Raw genomic sequence first — 22,459 nt, 5'->3', positions numbered from 1 at the left:
GGGGTGCAAGGGGTGCAAGCTGCTAAAATCTCATTAGAGATGGCAGACAATTCAAGAAAACAGGCTTATGGACAAGTAGAGGACGTATTAGTAAAGGTTGAAGGCCTTTACATCCCTGCTAATTTTATAGTCCTAGATACTGGGAAGGATGAGGATGAATCCATCATCCTTGGGAGACCCTTCCTAGCCACAGCAAGAGCTATGATTGATGTTAACAGAGGTGAACTAGTTCTTCAATTGAATGAGGACTCCCTTGAGTTTAAAACTCAAGGACATCCTTCTGTAAACATTCAAAAGAGGCACAGTAAGCTTCTCTCAAAACAGAGTCAACCAGAGCCCCCACAGTCAAACTCTAAGTTTGGTGTTGGGAGGCCACAACCAAACTCTAAGTTTGGTGTTGAACTCCCATATCCAAACTCTAAGTTTGGTGTTGGGGAGTCTCAACAATGCTCTGAACATCTGTGAGGCTCCATGAGAGCCCACTGTCAAGCTATTGACATTAAAGAAGCACTTGTTGGGAGGCAACCCAGTTTTTATTTCTCTAATTTTATTTTATTGTTATTTCATGTTTTATTAGGTTCATGATCATGTGGAGTCACAAAATAAATCAAAAAATTAAAAACAGAATCAAAAATAGCAGAAGAAAAATCACACCCTGGAGGAGGATCTTACTGGCGTTTAAACGCCAGTAAGGAGCATCTGGCTGGCGTTCAATGCCAGAACAGAGCATGGATCTGGCGTTGAATGCCAGAAACAAGCAGCATCCTGGCGTCCAGACGCCAGAAATGCGCAGTGAAGAAGAGCTGGCATTGAACGCCAGAAACAAGCATCTGGCTGGCGTTCAACGCCAGAAATATGCTGCATCTGGGCGTTAAACGCCCAGAACAAGCATCAATTCGGCGTTTAAACGCCAGAATTGCATGCAAAGGCATTTTACATGCCTAATTGGTGCAGGGTTGCAAATCCTTGACACCTCAGGATCTGTGGACCCCACAGGATCAACTCAGCATCTGTGGACCCCACAGGATCCCCACCTACCACCACTCACTCTCCTCCCTCTTCTCAATGTTCATCCTCTCTTCCCAATAAACACTCTTCCCCAAAACTCTTCACCAATCACCTCAATCTCTCTTCCCTATCACCACTTCACCACTCACATCCATCCACTCTTCCCCATAAACCTACCTCATAAACCCTACCTACCTTCAAAATTCAAAATCAATTTCCCACCCTTATGGCCGAACCTTACCCCCCCTCCCTTCCCTATATAAAGCCCTCCATTCTTCATTTTCACACAAAACAACCCTCTCTTCCCCTTCTTGGCCGAAACACATCTCTCTCCCCCTCTCCTCTATTTCTTCTTCTTCTTCATCTATTCTTTCTTCTCTTGCTCGAGGGCGAACAATATTCTAAGTTTGGTGTGGTAAAAGCATAAGCTTTTTGTTCTTCCATTACCATTGATGGCACCTAAGACCGGAGAATCCTCTAGAAAAGGGAAAGGGAAGACAAAAGCTTCCACCTCCGAGTCATGGGAGATGGAAAGATTCATCTCCAAAGCTCATCAAGACCACTTTTATGATGTTGTAGCCAAGAAGAAGGTAATCCCCGAGGTCCCTTTCAAACTCAAGAGAAATGAGTATCCGGAGATCCGACACAAGATCCATAGAAGAGGGTGAGAAGTTCTAACAAACCCCATCCAACAAGTCAGAATTCTAATGGTTCAAGAGTTCTATGCTAATGCATGGATCACTAGGAACCATGATCAAAGTAAGAACCCGAACCCAAAGAATTATCTCACTATGGTTCGGGGGAATTACTTAGATTTTAGTCCGGAAAATGTAAGGTTGGCGTTCAACTTGCCAATGATGGAAGAGAACGCACGCCCCTACACAAGGAGAGTCAACTTTGATCAAAGGTTGGACCAAGTCCTCATGGACATATGTGTGAAAGGAGCTCAATGGAAGATTGACTCAAAAGGCAAACCGGTTCAACTGAGAAGACTAGACCTTAAGCCTGTAGCTAGAGGATGGTTGGAGTTCATTCAACGCTCAATCATTCCCACTAGCAACCGGTCTGAAGTTACCATAGACCGGGCCATCATCATCCATAGCATCATGATTGGAGAAGAGGTGGAGGTTCATGAGATTATACCTCAAGAACTCTACAAGGTGGCTGACAAGTCCTCCACTATGGCAAGGTTAGCTTTTCCTTACTGCATCTGCCATCTATGCAATTCGGCTGGGATTGACATAGAAAGAGATATTCCCATTTAGGAAGAGAAGCCCATCACTAAGAAAAGGATGGAGCAAACAAGAGAGCCCATTCATGGAGCTCAAGAGACGCATGAAGCTCATCACCATGAGATCCCGGAGATGCCTCAAATGCATTTTCCTCCACAAAACTATTGGGAGCGAACAAGAAGTACATGAGTTTCGAATTTATCCTTGAACTTAGTTTAATTATATTGATGTGGTGACAATGCTTCTTGTTTTCGGAATGAATGCTTGAACAGTGCATATGTCTTTTGAAGTTGTTGTTTAAGAATGTTAAATATGTTGGCTCTTGAAAGAATGATGATAAGGAGACATGTTATTTGATAATCTGAAAAATCATAAAAATGATTCTTGAAGCAAGAAAAAGTAGCAAAGAACAAAGCTTGCAAAAAAAAGGCAAAAAAAAATAGTCATAAAGTAGCTGTGTTCAAGAATCAACATACTGAACTAGGAGAATCAATAACACTATCTGAACTCTGAGTTCCTATAGATGCCAATCATTCTGAACTTCAATGGATAAAGTGAGATGCCAAAACTATTCAAGAGGCAAAAAGCTACAAGTCCCGTTCATCTGATTGGAGCTATGTTTCATTGATATTTTAGAATTTATAGTATATTCTCTTCTTTTTATCCTACTTGATTTTCAGTTGCTTGGGGACAAGCAACAATTTAAGTTTGGTGTTGTGATGAGTGGATAATTTATATGCTTTTTGGCATTGTTTTTAGTATGTTTTTAGTAGGATCTAGTTACTTTTAGGGATGTTTTTATTAGTTTTTATGTTAAATTCACATTTCTGGACTCTACTATGAGTTTGTGTGTTTTTCTGTGATTTCACATATTTTCTGGCTGAAATTGAGGGACTTGAGCAAAAATCAGATTCAGAGGTTGAAGAAGGACTGCTGATGCTGTTGGATTCTGACCTCCCTGCACTCAAAGTGGATGTTCTGGAGCTACAGAACTCAAAATGGTGCTCTTTCAATTGCGTTAGAAAGTAGACATCCAGGGCTTTCTAGCAATATATAATAGTCCATACTTTGGCCGAGTTTAGATGACGTAAAAGGGCGTTGAACGCCAGTTCTTCGCTGCTGTCTGGAGTTAAACGCCAGAAACACGTCACGAACCAGAGTTGAATGCCAGAAACACGTTACAACCTGGCGTTCAACTCCAGAAAGAGCCTCTGCACGTGTAACATTCAAGCTCAGCCCAAGCACACACCAAGTGGGCCCCGGAAGTGGATTTATGCATCAATTACTTACTTCTGTAAACCCTAGTAACTAGTTTAGTATAAATAGGACTTTTTACTATTATATATGACATCCTGGATTGTATTTTTGATCCTGTGATCATGTTTTGGGGGCTGGCCATTCGGCCATGCCTGAACCTTTCACTTATGTATTTTTCAACAGTAGAGTTTCTACACTCCATAGATTAAGGTGTGGAGCTCTGCTGTTCCTCATGAATTAATGCAAAGTACTACTGTTTCTCTATTCAATTCAACTTATTCCGCTTCTAAGATATTCATTCCCACTTCAATATGAATTTGATGAACGTGACAATCATCATCATTCTCCCACGAATGCGTGCCTGACAACCACTTCCGTTCCACCTTAGATTGAATGAGTATCTCTTAGATCTCTTAGTCAGAATCTTCGTGGTATAAGCTAGATTGATGGCGGCTTTCATGAGAGTCCGGAAAGTCTAAACCTTGTCTGTGGTATTCTGAGTAGGACTCTGGGATTGAATAACTGTGACGAACTTCAAACTCGCGAGTGCTGGGCGTAGTGACAGACGCAAAAGGAGGGCGAATCCTATTCCAGTATGATCAAGAACCTCAGATGATTAGCCGTGCTGTGATAGAGCATTTGGACCATTTTCACAAGAGGATGGGATGCAACCATTGACCACGGTGATGCCTCCAGATGATTAGCCATGCAGTGACAGCGCATCGGACCATTTTCACAGAGAGGATGAAAAGTAGCCATTGACAATGGTGATGTCCTTACATAAAGCCAGCGATGGAAAGGAGTAAGACTGATTGGATGAAGACAGCAGGAAAGCAGAGGTTCAGAAGAACGAAAGCATCTCTATACGCTTATCTGAAATTCTCACCAATGAATTACATAAGTACTTCTATCCTTATTTTCTATTTATTTATTATTATTCGAAAACTCCATAACCATTTGATATCCGCCTGACTGAGATTTACAAGGTGACCATAGCTTACTTCATACCAACAATCTCCGTGGGATCGACCCTTACTCACGTAAGGTTTTATTACTTGGACGACCCAGTGCACTTGCTGGTTTGTTGTGCGAAGTTGTGAAGTTATGTTTGGACTATGGTTCTGTGCATCCGTTTTTGGTGCCATTGCCAGGAAGAGAACGAACAACAAATTTTACAACCTGAGTAACAATTTCGCATACCAGAAGGCTATCTCCAATAGGGAGTTTTGCACTCTTTAGTTTTCATTTTGCTTTCTCTCTTAGTTTTCTTTTCTGTTTTAAAATTTTTGATTGAGATTGGAAGGAATTCTGTTTTCATTCTCCATCTGCAACTTTGGTGCACGAATTGTGAATCACACTTTTCACAACTCGTACCACTAACCAGCAAGTGCACTGGGTCGTCCAAGTAATACCTTACGTGAGTAAGGGTCGAATCCCACGGAGATTGTTGGTTTGAAGCAATCTATGGTTATCTTGCAATTCTTAGTCAGGAAGTCAATTGTGTTTATCAGTTGAATTGTGAATAAACAAGAGAGCATGGGTTAAAGATTACTTGTTATGCAGTAATGGAGAATATGTTGGAGTTTTGGAGATGCTTTGTCTTTTGAATCTCTGCTTTCCTCTGTCCTCTGATTCACGCACGCACGTCCTTCTATGGCAAGCTGTGTGTTGGGGCATAACCGTTGTCAATGGTTACATCCTCTCCTCTTGTGAAAATGGTCCAAATGCTCTGTCACAGCACGGCTAATCATCTGAGGTTCCCGATCATGCTGGAATAGGATTCACCCTCCTTTTGCGTCTGTCACTACGCCCAGCACTCGCGAGTTTGAAGCTCGTCACAGTCATTCAATCCCTGAATCCTACTCGGAATACCACAGACAAGGTTTAGACTTTCCAGATTCTCATGAATGCCGCCATCAATCTAGCTTATACCACGGAGATTCTGATTAAGGAATCTAAGAGATATTCATTCAATCCGATGTAGAACGGAGGTGATTGTCAGACACACGTTCGTGGATTGAGAGAGGTGATGAGTGTCACTGATCATCACCTTCTCCATAGTTAGGCGCGAATGGATATCTTAGATAGGAACACGCATGTTTGAGTAGAAAACAGAAATACTTGCATTAATTCATTGAGACACAGCAGAGCTCCTCACCCCCAACAATGGAGTTTAGAGACTCATGCCATCAAAGAGTATAAAGTTCAGATCTAAAATGTCATGAGATCCCAAATAAGTCTCTAAAAGTTGTTTAAATATTAAACTAGTAGCCTAGGTTTACAAAAAGTGAGTAGACTATGACAGATGGTGCAGAGATCCACTTCTGGGGCCCACTTGGTGTGTGCTGGGCTGAGACTTAAGCAATTCACGTGCATAAGGCTGTTTTGGGCGTTCAACGCCAGGTTTGGATCCATTTCTGGTGTTGAACTCCAACTTTTAATCCTTTTCTGGCGCTGGACGCCAGAATTGGGCAGAGAACTGGCGTTGAACGCCAGTTTACGTCGTCTATCCTTGAGCAAAGTATGGACTATTATATAATTCTGGAAAGCCCTGGATGTCTACTTTCCAACGCAATTAAAAGCGCGCCATTTCGAGTTTTGTAGCTCCAGAAAATCCACTTTGAGTGCAGGGAGGTCAGAATCCAACAGCATCAGCAGTCCTTTTTCAGCTTGAATCAGATTTTTGCTCAGCTCCCTCAATTTCAGCCAGAAAAATACCTGAAATTACAGAAAAACACACAACTCATAGTAAAGTCCAGAAATATGAATTTTTCCTAAAAACTAATGGAAACAAACTAAAAACTCACTAAAACATACTAAAAACTATATGAAATTAACCCCAAAAAGTGTATAAAATATCCGCTCATCAAACTTCTCTTGTTATTTTTCTGCATAATTCAAGAAATTGGGATTTAAATCAAAGCTTTCATTTACTGCTTCCATTTGTCTTTATTCTTCAATCTGTTTCCTGTTGGATCAAGCATGGAATTGAGATCTAGACTTGTTTTCTAGTCTCTGTGACTTCCTGAGATCTTCAATTTCATTTTGCAATTAAGCTGAATTTCATCTCTGTTTAGCTTTCTCAAGCAATTTTGCTTTACTATTTTTTTTTTACTGTTTCATTGAAATTGTTGAGTGCTCTTTGAGATTTCAAAATTGATTTAAGTCTTCTTGCTGATTTCTTTTTCTGCTACAATTTCCTTCTCTGCAATTTTTACTTTCTGCTCATATTGCTCCCAATTTACTTTCCTGCACGTGTGTTCCTCTGCACTTTACATTTGAGCCACTGTGATCTGAATTTACTTTTCATGCAATTTTAATTTCCTTGCAATTGTTCTAAGCTTTGATCTACTGCTTTCATTTAATTTCTCTGCTCCCACTCCCCTTTACATTTGATGCAATTTACATTTCTTGTCATTTAAGTTTCTGCAATTTACATTTCTTGCTCTTTAAGTTTCAGTCACTTTACTTTCTACACTTTAATTTTACTTGCTATTTACCTTCTGTTGATCAACTTCACACAATTCACTCAATGTTAGCTTGACTAAACTAATCACCCACTAAAGTTGCTTGATCCATCAATCCTTGTGGGATCGACCTCACTCTAAGTGAGTTTTACTACTTGATGCGACCCGGTACACTTGTCGGTTAGTATTTGTGTGTTTGGAAATTCATTTTCAAAAATATCCTATCAAGTGCTAGTCCCTTAAATAGAAAAATGTGAGAAGGGGGGAAGAATTTTCGAAAACAAATTAAAAAGATTTTGAAATAATTAAAAGAAATTTTCAAAAATTGATTGATGATTTTCGAAAATTAATGTTGAGAAAGTAGTTAAGTGATTTTGAAAAAGATTTTGAAATTAGAAATCAAAAAGATATGATTGAAAATTATTTTACAAAAGATGTGATGGAGAAGATATGATTGAAAATCAAATGAAAAAAAGAAAGTTTTAAAATTAAAGTTGATTACTTGACTAACAAGAAATTAGAAGATATGATTATAGAATTTAAAATTTGATCCTTTCTTAATAGGCAAGTAACAACTTGAAAATTTTGAATTAAATCATTAATTGTAGCAAGGATTTTTGAAAATAGTAAAAAAATATAAAATGGAAAGAAATTGATTTTGAAAAGATATGATTGAAAAGATTTGATTTGAAAAAGATTTGATTTTGAAAAATTATGAAAATTTGCAAAAGATTTGAATTAAAAATAAAATTTTACCTCTTGTGCCATCCTGGCGTTAAACGCCTAGAATGGTATCTATTCTGGCGTTTAACACCCAAAATACTACCCTTTTGGGTGTTTAACGCCCAGCCAGGTACCCTGGCTAGCGTTTAAACGCCAGTTTTCCTTTTTCACTGGGCGTTTTGAATGCCCAGCTTTTTCTGTGTAATTCCTCTGCTGCATGTTCAGAATCTTCAATTCTCTGTATTATTGACTTGAGAAGACATAATTTTGAAAATTTTTTTTTGAGTTTTTTTTTAATGATGAGAAACAACAAAATGAAACTAATCATGAAAAACTAAGATCAAATAAACAAAGCATGCAAGACACCAAACTTAGAAATTTTCATATTAGAAACACCAACAGATTGAGAATGCATAAGAGAAACAACTAAACACACAAAACAAGAGAATTTAAAGATCAGAGCAAGGAAATCATCAAGAACATCTTGAAGATTAATGAAGAACATAATGCATGTAATTTTCGAAAAATGCAAGAAGAAAGTAATTGACACCAAACTTAAAATTAGACACTAGACTCAAACAAGAAACATAAAATATTTTTTATTTTAAGATTTAAAAAAAAATTTGTGATTTTTTGAAAGTTATTTGGAAAAGAAAATAAAGGGATTCAAAATTTTTAATAAGAATTCCAGGAATCATGCAATGTTAGTCTAAAACTCCGGTCCAGGAATTAGATATGGCTTACAAGCCAGCCAAGCTTTCAGTGAAAGCTTCAGTCCAAAATACTAGACATGGCCAATGGCCATCCAAGCTTTAGCAGATCATTACTTTCAATAGCAAAGTTGATAGAAATTAATAAGCTCTTGTGATGATAAGTTGAAACCTCGGTCCAAAAGTTTAGGCATGGTTTCACAACCAGCCAGACTTCAACAAATCATCATGAAACTCTAGAATTCATTCTTAAAAACTCTGAAGAACAGAATAGAAAATTTTTTTGTATTTTTGAAAATATTTTTTGAAAATAAAAAGTAAAAAGTTTAAACATAAAATAAAATTACCTAATCTAAGCAACAAGATGAACCGTCAGTTGTCCAAACTCGAACAATCCCCGACAACGGCGCCAAAACTTGGTGCACGAAATTGTGATCATCAATGGCGCCAACAACTTGGTACGCACAATTGTAATCTCAACCCTTTATCACAACTCCACACAACTAACCAGCAAGTGCACTGGGTCATCCAAGTAATAAACCTTACGTGAGTAAGGGTCGATCCCACGGAGATTGTCGGCTTGAAGCAAACTATGGTCATCTTGTAAATCTCAGTCAGGCGGATTCAAATGGTTATGGAGAATTGATAATTAAAAGATGAATAAAATATAAAATAAGATAGAGATACTTTTGTAATTCATTGGTGAGAATTTCAGATAAGCGTATGAAGATGCTTTGTTCCTCCTGAACTTCTGCTTTTCTATTGTCTTCATCCAATCATTTATACTCCCTTCCATGGCAAGCTTATGTTGGGTTTCACCGTTGTCAATGGCTACCTCCCGTCCTCTCAGTGAAAATGGTCCAAATGCACTGTCACCGCACGGCTAATCAGCTGTTGGTTCTCGATCATGTTGGAATAGGATCCATTGATCCTTTTGCGTCTGCCACTACGCCCAACACTCGTGAGTTTGAAGCTCGTCACAGTCATTCCTTCCCAGATCCTACTCGGAATACCACAGACAAGGTTTAGACTTTCCGGATCTCAGGAATGCTGCCAATTGATTCTAGCCTATACCATGAAGACTCTGATCTCACAGAATGGAAGGCTGGGTTGTCAGGCGAGGCAACCATGCGTCATGAACCAGGAGGCTAAGAGATACGCACTCAAGCTATTGCAAGTAGAACAGAAGTGGTTGTCAGACACACGTTCATAGGTGAGAATGATGATGAGTGTCACGGATCATCACCTTCTTCAGGTTGAAGAACGAGTGTATATCTTAGAGAAGAAATAGGCTTGAGTTGGATAGAAAAACAATAGTACTTTGCATTAATTCATGAAGAACAGCAGAGCTCCACACCTTAATCTATGGTGTGTAGAAACTCCACCGTTGAAAATACAAAAGTGATAATGGTGGTCATTGGCTTCGGCCCCAGAGAGGAAACCAGAAGAACCAAGATGAAAATACAATAGCAAAAGGTCCTATTTATAGAGAACTAGTAGCCTAGGGTTTATTAAAATAAGTAATTAATGCAGAAATCTTCTTCCGGGCCCACTTGGTGTGTGCTTGGGTTGAGCTTTGAAGCTTTCACATGTAGAGACTTTTCTTGGAGTTAAACGCCAGCTTTTGTGCCAGTTTGGGCGTTTAACTCCAGCTTTCATGCCAGTTCTGGCGTTTTGACGCCAGAATTTTTATGCTGAATTGGAATGCCAATTTGGGCCATCAAATCTCGGGCAAAGTATAGACTATTATATATTGCTGGAAAGCCCAGGATGTCTACTTTCCAACGCAATTAAGAGCGCGCTGATTGGGTTCTGTAGCTCCAGAAAATCTACTTCGAGTGAAGGGAGGTCCGAATCCAACAGCATCTGTAGTCCTTTTTCAGCCTCTGAATCAGATTTTTGCTCAGGTCCCTCAATTTCAGCCAGAAAATACCTGAAATCACATAAAAACACACAAACTCATAGTAAAGCCCAAAAATGTGATTTTTATTTAAAAACTAATAAAAATATAATAAAACTAACTAAAACATACTAAAAACATACTAAAAATAATGCCAAAAAGCGTATAAATTATTCGCTCATCAATCAACAACCTAAAGAAAATATAGAATAACAATGGAATATAAATAAATATAATTAAATAACATTGGGTTGCCTCCCAACAAGCGCTTATTTAATGTCAATAGCTTGACAGTGAGCTCTTAGAGAGCTTCACATAGACTCAGAGCTTGATGATGGCCTCCCAACACCAAACTTAGAAGTTGAGTGGGGGCTCTGTTTGACTCTGTATTGAGAGAAGTCTTTCATGCTTCCTCTCCATGGTTACAGAAGAAGATCCTTGAGCCTGAAACACAAGGTAGTCCTCATTCAATTGAAGGACTAACTCTCCTCTGTCCACATCAATCACAGCTCTTGCTATGGCTAGGAAGGGTCTTCCAAGGATAATAGATTCATCTTCATCCTTCCCAGTGTCTAGGATTATGAAGTTAGCAGGGATGTAAACGCCTTCAACATTCACTAAGACATCCTCTACAAGTCCATAAGCCTATTTTCTTGAATTGTCTGCCATCTCTAATGAGATTCTTGCAGCTTGTACCTCAAAGATCCTTAGTTTCTCCATTACAGAGAGTGGCATGAGGTTTATACTTAAACCAAGGTCACACAGAGCCTTCTCAAAGGTCATGGTACCTATGATGCAAGGTATTAAGAACTTTCCGGGATCCGGTTTCTTCTGAGGTAACTTTAGTTTCCCCAAAGCATTCAGTTCATTGATGAGCAATGGAAGTTCATCCTCCCAAGTCTCATTACCAAATAACTTGGCAGTTAGCTTTATGATTGCTCCTAGATACTGAGCAACTTGCTCTTCAGTAATATCTTCATCCTCTTCAGAGGAAGAATACTCATCAGAGCTCATGAATGGCAACAGTAGGTTCAGTGGAATCTCTATGGTCTCTATATGAGTCTCAGATTCCTTTGGTTCCTCAATAGGGAACTCTTTAGTGGCCAGTGAACGTCCATTGAGGTCTTCCTCACTGGTATTCACTGGCTCTTCCTCCTCTGTGCATTCGGCCATGTTGGGTATATTGATAGCCTTGCACTCTCTCTTTGGATTCTCTTCTGTATTGCTTGGGAGAGTACTTGGAGGAGATTCGGCCACTCTTTTACTCAGTTGACCCACTTGTGCCTCCAAATTTCTAATGGAGGACCTTGTTTCAGTCATGAAACTGAGAGTGGTCTTAGATAGATCAGAGACTATGGTTGCTAAGTCAGAGTGGCTCTGCTTAGAATTCTCTGTCTGTTACTCAGAAGATGATGGAAAGGGCTTGCTATTGCCAAACCTATTTCTCCCACCATTATTATTGAAGCCTTGATTCGGCTTCTGTTGATCCTTCCATGAGAAATTTGGGTGATTTCTTCATGAAGGATTATAGGTGTTTCCATAGGATTCTCCCATGTAATTCACCTCTTCCATTTCAGGATTCTCAGGGTCATAAGCTTCTTCTTTAGAGGAAGCTTCTTTAGTACTGCCGGATGCAGCTTGCATTCTAGTCAAATTCTGAGAAATCATATTGACTCGCTGAGTCAATATTTTGTTCTGAGCCAATATGGCATTCAGAGTATCAATCTCAATAACTCATTTCTTCTGAGTTGTCCCATTATTCACAGGATTTCTTTCAGAAGTGTACATGAACTGGTTATCTACAACCATTTCAATGAGTTCCTAGGCTTCTGCAGGTGTCTTCTTCAGATGAAGAGATCCACCAGCAGAGTGATCCAATGATATCTTGGACAATTCAGACAGACCATCATAGAATATACATAAGATGCTCCATTCTGAAAGCATGTCAAAAGGACACCTTCTAATCAACTGCTTGTATCTTTCCCAAGCTTCATAGAGGGATTCTCCTTCCTTTTGTCTGAAGGTTTGGACTTCCACTCTAAGCTTGCTCAACTTTTGAGGTGGAAAGAATTTGGCAAAGAAAGCATTGACCAACTTTTCCCAAGAGTTCAGGCTTTCTTTAGGTTGTGAGTCCAACCATATCCTAGCTCTGTCTCTTACAGCAAAAGGGAAAAGCATAAGTCTGTAAACCTCGGGATTAACCCCATTGGTCTTAACAGTGTCACAGATTTGTAAGAATTTAGCTAAAAACTGATGAGGATCTTCCAATGGAAGTCCATGAAACTTGTAATTCTGCTGCATTAGAGAAACTAATTGAGGCTTAAGCTCAAAGTTGTTTGCTCCAATTGAGATGCTTCTTCCATAGAAGTCAGAAGTGGGTGCAGTAAAGTCATCAAGCATCTTCCTTGCATCTCCACCGTTGTTGTTATTTTTGGCTGCCATGTCTTCTTTTTTCAAAAATTTCTGTAAGGTTCTCTCCAGAGTGTTGTGCTTTAGCTTCTCTTAGCTTCCTCTTCAGAGTCCTTTCAGGTTCAGGATCAGCTTCAACAAGAATTTTCTTATCCTTGTTCCTGCTCATATGAAAAAAAAAGAGAACAGAAAAGAAGAGGAATCCTCTATGTCACAGTATAGAGATTCCTTTATGTGAGTAGAAGAATAGAAGAATAGAATGAAGAAGGGAGAAGAAGAATTCGAACACAGAGAGAGGGAGAGTGTTCGAATTATAAGAAGAAGAGAAGTGTTAGTAAATAAATATATAAATAGAAAGAGATGAGAGAGAGGGTGTATTCGAATATTAATTAAAATAAAAGAAAAATATTTTTGTTTTTATTTTAATTATTAGTTAGAATTCGAATTTATTAAAAGAAATAAAATAAAATTAGAATTTAGAACAATTAGTTAATAAAAAAATTTTTGAAAAAGTGGGTAATGGTTTTCGAAAATTAAAGAGAGAGAAAGGTAGTTAGGTGGTTTTGAAAAGGATAAGAAATAGAAAAATTTTTAAAATCAAACAAAAAGTCAAGTAGTTAATTGAAAAAGATTTGAAAATCAATTTTGAAAAGATAAGAAGTTAGAAAAAGATTTTGAAATTAAGTTTTGAAAAAGATATGATTGAAAGATATGATTGAAATTTATTTTGAAAAAGATTTGTGAAGGAAATTAAAAAGATTTGATTTTTAAAATTAAAATTGATGACTTGACTAACAAGAAACTAAAAGATATGATTCTAGAATTTAAAGGTTGAACCTTAACAAGAAAGTAACGAACTTGAAATTTTTGAATCAAAACATTAAATGTTAGCAATAATTTTGAAAATTATGAAATAAAAGTAAGAAAAATATTTTGAAAATTTGTTTAAGAAATTCGAAAATATTAAGAAGAAAAATGAAAAAAGATTTGATTTTTGAAAAAGATTTGAAAAGATAGAATTTTTAATTTGAAATTTTAACTTGACTAACAAGAAACAATTAAATTTTAAAAATTTTTTACTAAGTCAACCCAAAATTTTGAAATTTATGAGTAAAATAAGGGAAAGATAATATTTTTAATTTTTTTGAATTAATAAGGAAAGAGAAAAACACCAAAATGACACAAGACATAAAAATTTAAGATCAAAACAAATAATGCATGCAAGAACACTTTGAATGCCAAGATGAACACCAAGAACACTTTGAAGATCATGATGAACATCAAGAACATATTTTTGAAGATTTTTTAAGAAAAGAAAGACATGCAAGACACCAAACTAGAAGATTTTTAATATTTAGACACCAATAATTCGAAAATGCATATGAAAAACAAGAAAAGACACAAAACAAGAATATCACAAGATTAAACAAAGAGAATCATCAAGAACAAGTTGAAGATCAAAGAAGAAAACAATGCATATATTTTCGAAAATTTAACGAAAATTAAAATATGCAATTGACACCAAACATAAAATTTGACACAAGACTCAAACAAGGAACACAAATTTTTTTTATTTTATGATTTTATTAAATTTTTTTGTATTTTTCAAAAATATTTTGGAAAAAGAAAAAGAAAATAAATAAATTCAAAATTTTTAATAAGAATTCCAGGATTCGTGCAATGTTAGTATAAAGCTTCGGTCCAAAAGAATTAGACATGGCCAAATGGCCAGCCAAGCTTTAGCAGAGCATTACATACAACAGCCAAATTGATAGGAATCCAAAGGCTCTTGCAACGATAAGTGGAAACCTCGGTCCAAAAGATTAGACATGGCTTAACAGCCAGTGATGGTGTGCAGAAATTGGCAAATTAAAAATTGTTAAGACATTTACGTTGCAAGTATAGTTCTTAACTTGCCAGAAATCTGCTCCTCAATTTAGAAAGGTGTCACAGAAAATTGAAATTTAAAATACTGGGAGTATGAATCCCAGGTCGTCTCCCAACGAGTTGCAGAAAAGTGTGCTATTTTATTAATCAGAGGTTTTCAAAAAGGGTTGAATTGAACAAACAAGAAATTAAATTGGTGAATTTGAATAATGTAAATAAAAGCCTTGACTGGGAATTGATTAGTTAGAATCCCTATTATTGTTGGAATGCTCTCAGGATTTATTGACAATTGAAGGTTGTCCTGTTTAGTTATCCTTCACTAGGTAAAGGAAAGTCAAAGGTTCCTTTCAATAGCATATAAAAAGGAACTACTCGCTCAAAGGTTCCTTTCAATTCCCCATAAAGTTAGGGAACTACTCGCTCATTATGAATGTAAAATTCATAGCATATAAAAAGGAATTAAAGAAAGACATTGTAAATAAAAATTAAAATAGTCAATTAAAAATAAAANATTAAAAGAAATAAAATAAAATTAGAATTTAAAACAATTAGTTAATTAAAAAGAATTTTGAAAAATTTGTTAGTGGTTTTCGAAAATCAGAGAGAGAAAGGTAGTTAGGTGGTTTTGAAAAAGATAAGAAATAGTAAAACAAACAAAAAGTCAAGTAGTTAATTGAAAAAAATTTGAAAATCAATTTTGAAAAGATAAGAAATTAGAAAAGGATTTTGAAATTAAATTTAGAAAAAGATATGATTGAAAATTATTTTGAAAAAGATTTGAATTGAAAATTAAAAAAATTTTGATTTTTGAAGTTAAAGTTGATTACTTGACTAACAAGAAACTAAAAGATATGATTTTAGAATTTAAAGATTGAACCTTTCTTAATAGGCAAGTAACAACTTGAAATTTTTGAATCTAAACATTAATTGTTAGCATTAATTTCAAAAATATGAAATAAAATTAAGAAAAAGATTTTGAAAATCAATTTTTAAAATTTTCGAAAAATAGGAAAGAAAAATGAAAAAGGTTTGATTTTTGAAAAAGATTTGAAAAGATAGAAATTTTTTTTAATTTGAAATTTTGACTTGACTAACAAGAAACAACTAAATTTTAAAAATTTTGACCAAATCAACTCAAAATTTTGAAATTTATGAGTGAAATAAGGGAAAGATATTATTTTTTTTATTTTTGAATTAATGAGGAAAGAGAGAAACAACAAAAAGACACAAAACATAAAAATTTAAGATCAAAACAAACAATGCATGCAAGAACGCTTTGAATGTCAAGATGAACACCAAGAACACTTTGAAGATCATGATGAACATTAAGAACATGTTTTTGAAAATTTTAAGAAAAGAAAGACATGCAAGACACCAAACTTAAAAATTTTTAATGTTTAGTCACTAATAACTCAAGAATGCATATGAAAAACAAGAAAAGACATAAAACAAGAAAAATTAAAGATCAAACACGAAAAATCATCAAGAACAGCTTGAAGATCAAAGAAGAACACAATGCATATTTTTTTTGAAAATTAAAGAAAAATTAAAACATGCAATTGACACCAAACTTAAAATTTGACACTAGACTCAAACAAGAAACACAAAATTTTTTATTTTTTTATGGTTTTATTAAAATTTTTTGTATTTTTTTCAAAAATTATTTTGGCAAAAGAAAATAAATAAATCCAAAATTTTTATAAGAATTCCAGGATTCATGCAATGTTAGTCTAAAGCTCCGGTCCAAAAGATTAGACATGGCCAATAGCCAGCCAAGCTTCAGCATAGAATTTTAATTGAGAATCCCAAGGCTCATGCAATGTTATTCTAAAGCTCCGGTCCAAAAGAATTAGACATGGCCAAATGGTCAGCCAAGCTTTAACAAACACATACAAGCATGTCCTTTTTGCCATGGAAAGTGGTAACCTCAGTCCAAAAGATTAGACATGGCTCAACAGCCAGCCAGGTTTCAACATATCTCATGAATCTCTAGAATTCATTCTTAAAAATTCTGAAGAACACATTTTTTTAATTTTTTTTCGAAAATAAAAATAAAAAAACTTAAACATAAAATAAAATTACCCAATCTAAGCAACAAGATGAACCGTCAGTTGTCCAAACTCGAACAATCCCCGGCAACGGTGCCAAAAACTTGGTGCACGGAAATCGTGATTCACACTTTTCACAACTCCGCACAACTAACCAGCAAGTGCACTGGGTCGTCCAAGTAATACACCTTACGTGAGTAAGGGTCGATCCCACGGAAATTGTCGGCTTGAAGCAAGCTATGGTCATCTTGTAAATCTCAGTCAGGCGGATTCAAATGGTTATGAGGTTTTGATAATTAAAAGATAAATAAAACATAAAATAAAATAAAGTTACTTATGTAATTCATTGGTGGGAATTTCAGAAAAGTGTCTAGAGATGCTTTGTTGCTTCTGAACCTCTGCTTTCCTATTGCCTTCTTCCAACCATGCGTGCTCCCTTCCATGGCAAGCTGTAAGATCCTCTCAGTGAAAATGGTCCTCTACGGTTTCTGCACGGCTAATCAACTGTCGGATTTCTCGTCTCGGGTGAAAAATACCAGGTACAGCTACCGCATGGCTAATCATCTGTCGGTTCTCGATAGCGTCAGAATAGAATCCATTGATTCTTTTGCACACTGTCACTGCACCCAACATTCACAGGTTTGAAGCTCGTCACAGTCATCCCTTCCCGGATCCTACTCAGAATACCACAGACAAGGTTTAGACTTTCCGGATCCCAAGAATGCTGCCAATGATTCTAGCCTATACCACGAAGATACTAATCTCACGGACTTGGTCCGTGTATTAGATATCCAAGAGAATATACTCCAGCTGTCGTCCAATGACTACGTTGAACATCATTTAGACCGTTTTGTGGTTGTCAGGCACGCGGATCTTGGCTAAGCGAGTAACAAAGATTGGGTGATTGTCACGGGTCACCCCTTCATTCTGACTTAACGGAATTAAGTACAAGAGTATATCTTGGAGAAGAAGTAGGCATGAATTGAAAGAAAAACAATAGTACTTGCATTAATTCATGAAGAACAGCAGAGCTCCACACCTTAATCTATGTGGTGTAGAAACTCCACCGTAGAAAATACATAAGTGAAAAGATGTCTAGGCATGGCCGTGAGGCCAGCCTCCAAACGTGAACAATGGTCTATGATAGCCTAAGACTGTCTAAGCTCTGAATACAATAGTAAAAAGTACTATTTATATTAAACTAGTAACTTGGGTTTACAGAAAATGAATAACTAAGTACAGATAGTGCAGAAATCTACTTTCGGGGCCCACTTGGTGTGTTCTTGGGCTGAGCATTGAAGCTTTCATGTGCATAGGCTGTTTCTGGAGTTAAACGCCAGCTTTGGTGCCAGTTTGCGCGTTTAACTCCAATTCTAGTGCCAGTTTGGGCATTTTACACCAAGATATTTTAGGCTGGCTTTGGACGCCAGTTTGGGACATCAAATCTCGGGCAAAGTATGGACTATTATATATTGTTGAAAAGCCCAGGATGTCTACTTTCCAACTCAATTAAGAGAATACCAATTGGACTTCTATAGCTCCAGAAAATCCACTTCGAGTGAAGGAGGGTAAGAATCCAACAACATATGCAGTCCTTTTTCAGCCTCTAAATCAGATTTTTGCTTAGGTCCCTCAATTTCAGCCAGAAAATACCTGAAATCACAGAAAAACACACAAACTCATAGTAAAGTCCAGAAATATGATTTTTGCATAGAAACTAATAAATATATAATAAAAAGTAACTAAAATATACTAAAAACTATGTAAAAACAATGCCAAAAATGGTATAAATTATCCGCTCATCATGCCCCATGTCGGAGGATGACACCACGCTCGCTAACATCTCCCCAAGTTTCTCTGTACTGCTCAGGGGACTTTGCATCAGTTTTCCACCTCCGCAGAACGATCTTATCGGGTATATCCTTTAGGTGCTCTGCCTTCATGATGAAGAACATGTGCTTGCATGGATAACCATGCTTCTTCCAGAAATTACATTGGCAACTTAACTTCCAAGATGACCGACCGAAGGACGACATTATATGCACATCAGGTTCTTCGAACTCCTCCAGGGTGTATACCATTGTATTCATGATCCTCCTTTTGCTAATCAGGATCAACGCACCAACCCCATCGATCTCCTTCTTAACATCACCAAACACTTCTCTGGTGTACACTGAAGCGGCATATCGTTCAATACTTCTGAGGCATGTTGTCATAATCGGAACCGAGTTTATGGATTGAAACTGGAGCAGCATCTCCTTATTCTGATACTCACGAGCAACCATCTCTAAGCACTGCACCAGCTCCAAAATTGTGTGGGTGGACTTCGAAAACTTGTTCACATATGCGTTAATTCCTTCACAGTAGGATGTAGTCTGGTAGCCCGCGCAGAACTTGTCACGCAGATAAGCACTTGTCTACATCTCCTTTTTATCATATATCTGGCATGACCACTGCTTCTCACGAAGGCCATACTCATCGGCGGCCTGCTCCCATTCCGATTCAAAGTCCTCTGTCGCCATATTCGCGTACAACCATCTCCTGAACAACCCACGTAAATCAACATCCTTCACATTTGATGTGCCATTCTTCTCCACATGCCATGCACACAAACGATGCATCGACTCGGGGAGGACTTCAGAAACTGATTTTATCATAGCTTTGTCCCCGTCAGTCACCACTACGGATGGATTCTTACCACACATGGTCTCCATCAAATTCTCCAGCATCCACCGATAGGATGCCAGACTTTCATCAAGCAACAACCCGAACCCGAATATAGTGGTCTGCTTATGATTGTTTGATCCAGAAAAAATCACAACCGGTCTCTTGTATTTATTTTTCTTGTAGGTTGAATCGAATGCCAATACATCTCCAAAGTATTGGTAATCAACTCTGCTAGATCCGTCCGCCCAAATCAGATTCATGAGCCTGTTGTCACTAGTCACATTATATTTTGCGATTGCCATGGGGTCTGATTCGGCTTTTCCCTCTAGATACACTAATGCAGAATTTGCATCGCCATCAGCTATTTTAATACGCCGCTATTTGTCAGCATAGTTATAGACATCCTTCTTCAGGAACCCCAACAACGAATAGCCACCGGCCATACCAGTCATGTACCCTACAATCTTAGACGTTGCAATACCATGTGCTTGCATCCCAACTATCTGACTCTTTGCAACTTTCGTTAACCCACGATGATTGTCAATCAAGTGCACCATTCCTGCCGGTGTCAGCTCATGATTGTGTTCTGTAACTAACTTCCTAACCTTCCAATACTTATCGTTTTTGTCTAAATAAACCGATAACATTGCCTTGCAGTTAGTTCTTGTCTCCGGTTTGTGTACCCTCGTTCTGTCAATCCTGTCGTAGTGTTTATGTTCCCTCAAGCCTTCATTGTTACAAAAAAAAACCTATACCTTACCAGATTCCCCTCACAATCTTTTTCAGAGTCACCCTTTCATACCCCGAATCCATGCAGGTTTCCAAACCCCCGATAGAACTCATATGCATTATCAATGTTGTCCCACCTTCTTCAGGATGTCATCCACACTCAGTCCGCGCGAGGTCTTCCAACTCAGAAATTTCATCCTCGTACGCATCACCTTCACTCCCTCCACAATCAGCATCCTCCTCACTCAGAGTCACCTCCATTGAAATACTTTACCTAATTAATTATTATATACCTCAAGGAATTTCCCACACAATGAAAATTGAACCTAACACACAGCCTTACGACAAAAACAAAACATCACTAAGCAATCAATCACCTCTTCCAAACACAGCCTTAGAACAAAACAACATAACTTTCACTATAAGCATTGATGACAAAATTTATTTCCAAAACATCAAAAAAAGTTTCGACAAGGTTTAAAATTTGAGCATTCGTGACAACAACTTTGACTCCTGAAACAAAACAAAAAACAGCATACCAACATCCAGAGTTTCACCACTGATCACAAAGAAACTGATTTCCGAAAGAAAATAACCCCAACAAAAATAGCAGAACAGCATTCACAGTATGAACGCTGATCACAAAAAAATTGACTTCCGAAACAAAATAAACACTCAACAAAACACTCTTGTTGAGATTTTTTTTCTGTTAGAGGAAGAAACCATTCGGCATACAAGAAACCAATGATCACCAATATCCAGCAATAATCTCCCAGACAACAGTAAATACAAAAAAACAATCTAGCAAGTAATCAAGAACAGGACCTAAATAGATAATTCAACGAATTACTTCGCACCGCCCTAACAACTTAGCAAATTACATCATCATCATCCCAACAATTTAGCAAAGTTTCAACTTAACAACTTCACGCACAGAAAATCACAACATAAGCAAAAAAAATTAAAATGAACCGACTAACAACGACAAAAGAACAACTAGCAAATCCACAAGTTCCCGAAAATAGTCGTAATTAACCAGAAGATACTAATGCCAGTGGAATCATGATGCTAACGTATTAACTTTTCTGCAAACATGCTATTTGTGCAGCTAAAATTTCCTAATTCCTAAAATCCAATTATTCTAATTTCACATGCAATCAACTTACTAAGTTTCCAAAAGCTAGCAATTATAAAGTCATCCAGTGACATGGTTAAACCACTTCATCATGCATGTCGAGTGTAGTAAAATTAAAACAAAATAAGAGATTTCACAGCTTAACATCAGCGTCATACAGAAGAGAACATATCTTCAGTATACTTCAATTCAGTCTATTGAAAATATCCAACATACTACTGATTCAAAAACTTACTTATTGTAATAGAACTCAGAAGTTGTAGAGTTTGAAGCAGAGTATTCGCCTTGTCTAGGTGTATTGTCTGGTGGCGGGCGTTGGGGAACTCACTCAGGCGACAAAAGACAGCAGTTTGACGGCCAGGTGTAGCTCTCGGTTAGGTCCCAGCGTTGCCAGGCGATAGAGAGGCGTGGCAACCGGACGATCGGGAATGCGAACTCGAACGACAAACAGCGACTGAATGTCACCGGCGAAGATGGACACGACGCCGACCTCTGAATGAAGACGCGAACGTGAACGGCAAACAGACGGTGGCTACAGCGCGCCTGAGAAGACAACGACGACGGAGGCCGAGCTCCAAGTAGCAGCTGTGATCAGTGACGGCGAAGACGGGTTGAAGACTTCGATCTCCAGGGAAGCTACATATACATAACACCAGCGAACTTCGAACTCGACGAAAGCTTCGGCTAGGGTTTCAATTTGATACTAATTTGATTTGCTTCATACAGGGGGGTCGGGGTGACTTCACAAGTGACGGAGGGTGTGGGAGAAGCTGACGGGTTGGGTCCTCTTCTTTTTTTTGTTTTGGGTATAATATTTCCCCTAGACCCATTCAATTTTTTCACCTAACTGAGGCCCGAGCATAAAAAACAAAAAAACCAATTACATTACATTATATTTAATCTCCAATTAATTAGCTTACTGTTACTTCTAATCTATTTGATTAGAAACCTCGATTCCCGCACCCCTACTGAATTGTGGGACCCTCTGCTGCACCAGCTGCCTTCGACTGCAACACCTGCAGAAGCAATGAATGTTTTAACGGGACACGTGTTCCCACTACGTTGAGACATGCAAGATCCACACCTATTGAAAAATCTTTCTTTTAGCACAGTAACAGCTCCCCTCATTTTATTACGTTTTAAACTAGCAATTGGATAAAGGGACCTCTTTATCATGCCTTTAAAGATGTGAGAGATGATTTTGTATTTTTTTTTAATGTAAAAGACGAATTTATCTTTACAAAAAAAATTAAGGATCTATTTATTTTTTATTCTCATTTTTCAAAG

Source organism: Arachis ipaensis, chromosome B04 (assembly GCF_000816755.2).
Source record: "Arachis ipaensis cultivar K30076 chromosome B04, Araip1.1, whole genome shotgun sequence".
Lineage (NCBI taxonomy): Eukaryota > Viridiplantae > Streptophyta > Magnoliopsida > Fabales > Fabaceae > Arachis > Arachis ipaensis.
The sequence above is the reverse complement of the archived record's forward strand: the minus strand, read 5'-3'. Positions refer to the sequence as shown.